Here is a 6,000-nt window from a genome sequence, read left to right on the forward strand (position 1 = left end):
CATCTTGTGATACTGGTTGTTACTTTTTCTCTTTAATTTCTTATTTTGTTTATGTCTCCACCCTTTTTCCTTCTTGGTGAGTCTAGCTAAAAGTTTATCAGTTTTATTTATCTTTTGTTATATCTTAAAAAACAGCTCTTGGCTTCATGGATTTTTTAAAATTGTTATTTGGTTTTATTTCATTTATTTTCTCTCTGATCTTTAATATTTTATTTTTTCTTTTCTTCCTTTTCTAATTGTTTAGGGTGGTACTTTCAGTTCAGTTCAGTCGCTCAGTTGTGGCCGACTCTTTGCAACCCCATGAATCGCAGCATGCCAGGGCTCTCTGTCCATCACCAACTCTTGGAGTTCACTCAAACTCACATCCATCGAGTCAGTGATGCCATCCAGCCATGTCATTCTCTGTTGTCCCCTTCTCCTCCTGCCCCAAATCCCTCCCAGCATCAGAGTCTTTTCCAATGAGTCAACTCTTCGCATGAGGTGGCCAAAGTACTGGAGTTTCAGCTTTAGCATCATTCCTTCCAAAGAAATCCCAGGGCTGATCTTCTTCAGAATGGACTGGTTGAATCTCCTTGCAGTCCAAGGGACTCTCAAGAGTCTTCTCCAACACCACAGTTCAAAAGCATCAATTCTTTAGCACTCAGCTTTCTTCACAGTCCAACTCTCACATCCATACATGACCACTGGAAAAACCATAGCCTTGACTAGACGGACCTTTGTTGGCAAAGTAATGTTTCTTCTTTTCAATATGCTATCTAGGTTGGTCATAACTTTCCTTCCAAGGAATAAGTATCTTTTACTTTCATGGCTGCAGTCACCATCTGCAGTGATTCTGGATCCAAAAAAAATAAAGTCTGACACTGTTTCCCCATCTATTTCCCATGAAGTGATGGGACCAGATACCATGATCTTCGTTTTCTGAATGTTGAACTTTAAGCCAACTTTTTCACTCTCCTCTTTCACTTTCATCAAGAGGCTCTTTAGTTCCTCTTCACTTTCTGCCATTAGAGTGGTGTCATCTGCATATATGAGGTGATTAATATTTCTCCTGGCAATATTGATTCCAGCTTGTGCTTCTTCCAGCCCAGCATTTCTCATGATGTACTCTGCATAGAACTTAAATAAGCAGGGTGACAATATCCAGCCTTGACGTACTCCTTTTCCTATTTGGAACCAGTCTGTTGTTCCATGTCCAGTTCTAACTGTTGCTTCCTGACCTGCATATAGGTTTCTCAAGAGGCAGGTCAGGTGGTCTGGCATTCCCATCTCTTTCAGAATTTTCCACAGTTTATTGTGATCCACACAGTCAAAGACTTTGGCATAGTCAATAAAGCAGAAATAGATATTTTTCTGGAACTCTCTTGCTTTTTTGATGATCCAGAGGATGTTGACAATTTGATCTCTGGTTCCTCTGCCTTTTCTAAAACCAGCTTGAACATCTGCAAGTTCACTGTTCATGTACTGCTGAAGCCTGGCTTGGAGAATTTCGAGCATTACTTTACTAGCGTGTGAGGTAAGTGCAATTGTGCAGTAGTTTGAACATTCTTTGGCATTGCTTTTCTTTGGGATTGGAATGAAAACTGACCTTTTCCAGTCCTGTGGCCACTGCTGAGTTTTCCAAATTTGCTGGCATATTGAGTGCATCCCTTTTGCAGTATCATCTTTCAGGATGGGTATCTATTAATTCCAGCTGCCTATTGTGTCATTTAATACCACTGTTACCTTACTGATTTTCTGTCTGGATGATCTGTCCATTGATTCCAGTTGTGTTACAGTCCCCTACTATTATGGTATTATTGTAAATTTCTCCCTTTACATCTATTAGTATTATTAATAGCTTTATATATTTAGGTGCTTCTGTATTACGTTCATATTTTTTTTGGTTCATATATCTTCATAAGTATAATATTATCTTCTTATATTGATCCCTTCATCATTATATAATGTCCTTCTTTATCTTTTGTTATAGCCCTTGTTCTAAAGTCTATTTTGCCTGATATGAGTATTGCTACCTCTGCTCTCTTGTTCTTTCTGTTTACATGAAATGTCTTTTCCCATCCCCTCACTTTCAGTCTGTGTGTATCTTTATGTCTGAGGTGAGTCTCTTGTAGGCAGCATATAGATGGGTCTTGCTTTTTTATCCCTTCACCCTATGTCTTTTGATTGGAACATTTATTCCATTGATATTTAAAGTAAATATTCATAGGTATGTACTTATTGCCAAGTTATTACTTCTTTTCTGTTTTTTTTTTTTTTTTTTGGTAGCTCTCTGATCATTACTTCTTTTTGATTCTTTCCTTGTAATTTGACACTTTTTTCCCCCCGATAGCTCAGTTGGTAAAGAATCTGCCTGCGATGCAGGAGACCCTGGTTCGATTCCTGGGTCAGGAAGATCTGCTGAAGAAGGGATATGCTACCCACTCCAGTATTCTTGGGCTTCACTTGTTGCTCAGCTGGTAAAGAATCTGCCTGCAGTATGGGAGACCTGTGTTCCATCCCTGGGTGGAAAAGATCCCCTGGAGAAGGGAAAGGCTAACCACTCCAGTATTCTGGCCTGGAGAATTCCATAGACTGTATAGTCCATGGAATTGTGAAGAGTCGGACATGATGGAGTGACTTTTACTTCCCTAGTTTTATGCTTGTGTTCCTTTATTTTTAGTTTTTTGTGTTTATTGTAGGTTTTTGATTTTTGGTTACCATGTGTTTCATATATGTTGGCCTGGTGGTGGTTTTTTAAGTTCAAACTGGCTGTTATTTAAGTTCAAGCACATTTTAAAATATCTATGTTTTTCTCCCCTTCCTCATATTTTGTGTTTTTGATGTCATATCTTAAACCTTCATGTTTATCCTGTACTGGTTTTTGTAGTTGTAGTTCCTTTTACAGTTTACATGATTTTTCCCTTTTGAATAGACTCTTACTTCTTTTCCATTTAGAGAAGACCCTTCAGCATTTAATTTAATGCAGTTTTAGTATTAATGGACTTTTACATTTGTACTTGTCTGAGAAGGTCTTTTATTTCTCCTTCAATTAAACATTATAATCTTGCTGGGTAGAGTATCCTAGGTTGCAGGTTTTTTCCCCTCATCACTTCCAAAATACCATGCCACACTACCTTCTGGTCTATAAATTGTGTGCAGAAAAATCAGTATTCCCTTGTGTATGACTTTTTTTTTTTTCTCTTACTGCCTTTAGAATTCTTTCTCACCTTTAAATTTACCATTTTAATTATTAAATGTCTTGGCATAGGTCTTTCTGAGTTTATCTTGTTTGGGACCCTCTATGCTTCTGTATCAGAGAAGGCAATAGCACCCCACTCCAGTACTCTTGCCTGGAAAATCCCTTGGGCGGAGGAGCCTGGTAGGCTGCCGTCCATGGGGTCTCAAAGAGTCGGACACGACTGAGCGACTTCACTTTCACTTTTCACTTTCACGCATTGGAGAAGGAAATGGCAACCCACTCCAGTGTTCTTGCCTGGAGAATCCCAGGGACGGGGGAGCCTGGTGGGCCGCCATCTATGGGGTCGCACAGAGTCAAACACAACTGAAGTGACTTAGCAGCAGCAGCATGCTTCTGTACCTGTATATCTGTCTCCTTCTTAAGATTTGGGACCTTTTCAGCTGTAATTTCATCAAATACAATTTTGATCTCTCTCTTCTCCTTCTGTGACCCCTGTAATGCAAATGTTGATATGCTTATTGTTATCACAGAGACCTCTTAAACTGTTCTCATGTTTTTACTTACTTACTTTATAGACATTTATTATTTTTTTATAATCACTCATTTAAAATAAGATTTTTTTTTGCTATATAGTAGGTGCTTCTTGGTTATCCATTTTAAATATAGCTGTGTGAAACTGTTCTCATGAAAAAAAAAATTTAATTTCCTGTTCTAACCATTGATTTCCATTATTCTATCTTCCAGATCACTTAGATGTTCTTCTGTGTCACTTAATCTGTTCTTCATTCCTTCTAGTGTGCTTTTCATATCAGTTATTGAATTCTTCATTTCTGATTGGGTTTTTAAATAGTTTTCGAGTTCATTATCAAAATTCTCACTGTGTTCATATATTATTTTTTCCTAATTCAATTAATGTTCTTATTACCAATGATATAGAGTAAGTGGGGCTGGGGCTTTGCTTGGCTCAGGCTGGGGCACAGAGCTAGGTGGTTGTGGGAAATGAGTCAGCCAGCCGTGTGATTTCAATCTGCCCTTTCTGCCCTGCCTTGAGGGAAAAGCAGGGTTCATATGCTCCTCAAGAGCAAAGTCCAGGCTTCCTTCAGCTTTCTTGTTAGTTCCAGTCCTCTACCAACCAGCCAAGGGGTCTCAACTCCTCTGTGTAGGACTCTAGAACTGTGGCACCCAATCTGTGGCTCAAAGCACTCATTCCCCAGGTAGATTTCCACCCATGTATTCTCTCTTTTCCTGTGAGTCTCCTCCCAGGTGTACAGGTCCTGACCTGATCACTTTTCTTCCCTTCCTACACAATTACCCGTGGATCTTTCTTACAGTCTTGGTTGTACAGAAGTTTCTGCCAGTTTCCAGTTAGTTTTTAGTGAGAATTATTCCACATGTAGGTGTAACTTTGATGTGTGTGTGGAGGGAAGTGAGTTCCCCATCCTCCTATGCTGCCATCTTGATCTCTTCCGCAGGGGAGCTAGAATTTGAATGGCAGCAGATTTCTCATCCAAAACCATGAAGGACAAAGAGAAGCGGCAGAATATTTTTCAAATGCTGAAAGAATAGAAGAGCAAAATGTGAATTCAGTGTCCTGTGAATAGGGAAATAAAAGCATCCTTGGAAAACCAAGACTAAAATGTTTAGCAAGGTTAAAAATATAAGATCAATATACAAAAGTTAATCCCAACTCTGTGTAATAACAATGAACCTGTGTAGAGCAAAATTAAAAACTCAATAACCGCATTTACAACTTAAAGCAAAACAGAGACTTAAAAGTGAAATGTAAAACTATCATGTAAAAAATAGAAGAAAATTTGGGGAGATCTAGGGCTACGCCACGAGTTCATAGACTTGATAACAAACATGTGATATATAAAAGGAAAAACTGTTAAACTGGATCTTTATAAAATTAAAAACTTTTGCTTTGCAAAATACTCACAAGAGGATAAAACGATAAGTTACATAAAGGGAGAAACTTTTATTTTGTTATGGTCATAACTGTAAATGTGAAGTGGCATTACATTGCACTTTGGAATTATGTTTTTCTAATAAAGAATGATGTTGAGCATTTTTCTTGTGCTTATTTACCACTGTAGATCTTCTTTGGATGAACATCTATTCAAATCCTCTATTTAAAATTAGATTATCTGCCTTTTTCTGGTTGTAAGTTATGTATATATTCTAAATACTAGGCTCTTTTCAGATATATGAAGGCCTTCCCTGGTGGCTCAGCAGTAAATAATCCACCTGCAATGTAGAAGATACAGTTTTGATCCCTGGGAAGATCCCCTGGAGGAGGGCATGGCAACCCATTCTAGTATTCTTGCTGGGAAAATCCCATTGACAGAGCAGCCTGGCAGTTTACAGTCCATAGGGTCACAAAGAGTTGGACACAACTGAAGCAACTGAGCATGTGTCAGATATATGAATTCCAGTCTACAGCCCTACTACCTTGAATGCACCCAATCTCATCAGATAGATGAATTCCAAATATTTTCTCCAATATGTAGATTATTTCTTAGCTTTCTTGACAGTCTTTTGACTCCCAAAATTTTAAAATCTTGATGAAATCTAATTGATCTTTTTTTTTTTTTCTTTTGTCACTAGTTATTTTGCTTTAATATATAAGTGTGCACGCATGGTAAGTTGCTTTAGTCGTGTCTGACTCTTTGAGACCCTATGGGTCATATCCAACCAGGCTCCTCTGTCCATGGGATTCTCCAGGCAAGAATATTGGAGTTGGTTGTCATGCCCTCCTCTGGGGATCTTTCCGACCCAGGGATGAATATGAAAACCATTGTTTAACCTGAGATCATGAAGAT

General features: G+C 38.4%; 1 protein-coding gene across 5 annotated transcripts in view; it reads left to right on the forward strand.

Moving 5' to 3' along the window:
- AMER1 (APC membrane recruitment protein 1) overlaps window positions 1-5,246 on the forward strand; it is a 49,342-nt gene extending 44,096 nt beyond the window's left edge. For all 5 annotated transcript variants that reach the window (XR_002180249.2, XR_002180248.2, XM_070784315.1 and 2 more), the window contains one exon: window positions 1-5,246. This exon is cut by the window's left edge. The gene's annotated coding sequence lies outside the window, so the exon portion shown is untranslated.
- Window positions 5,247-6,000: the final 754 nt, after the last annotated feature.

Source organism: Bos indicus, chromosome X (assembly GCF_029378745.1).
Source record: "Bos indicus isolate NIAB-ARS_2022 breed Sahiwal x Tharparkar chromosome X, NIAB-ARS_B.indTharparkar_mat_pri_1.0, whole genome shotgun sequence".
In the NCBI taxonomy this organism is placed as follows: Eukaryota; Metazoa; Chordata; class Mammalia; order Artiodactyla; family Bovidae; genus Bos; species Bos indicus.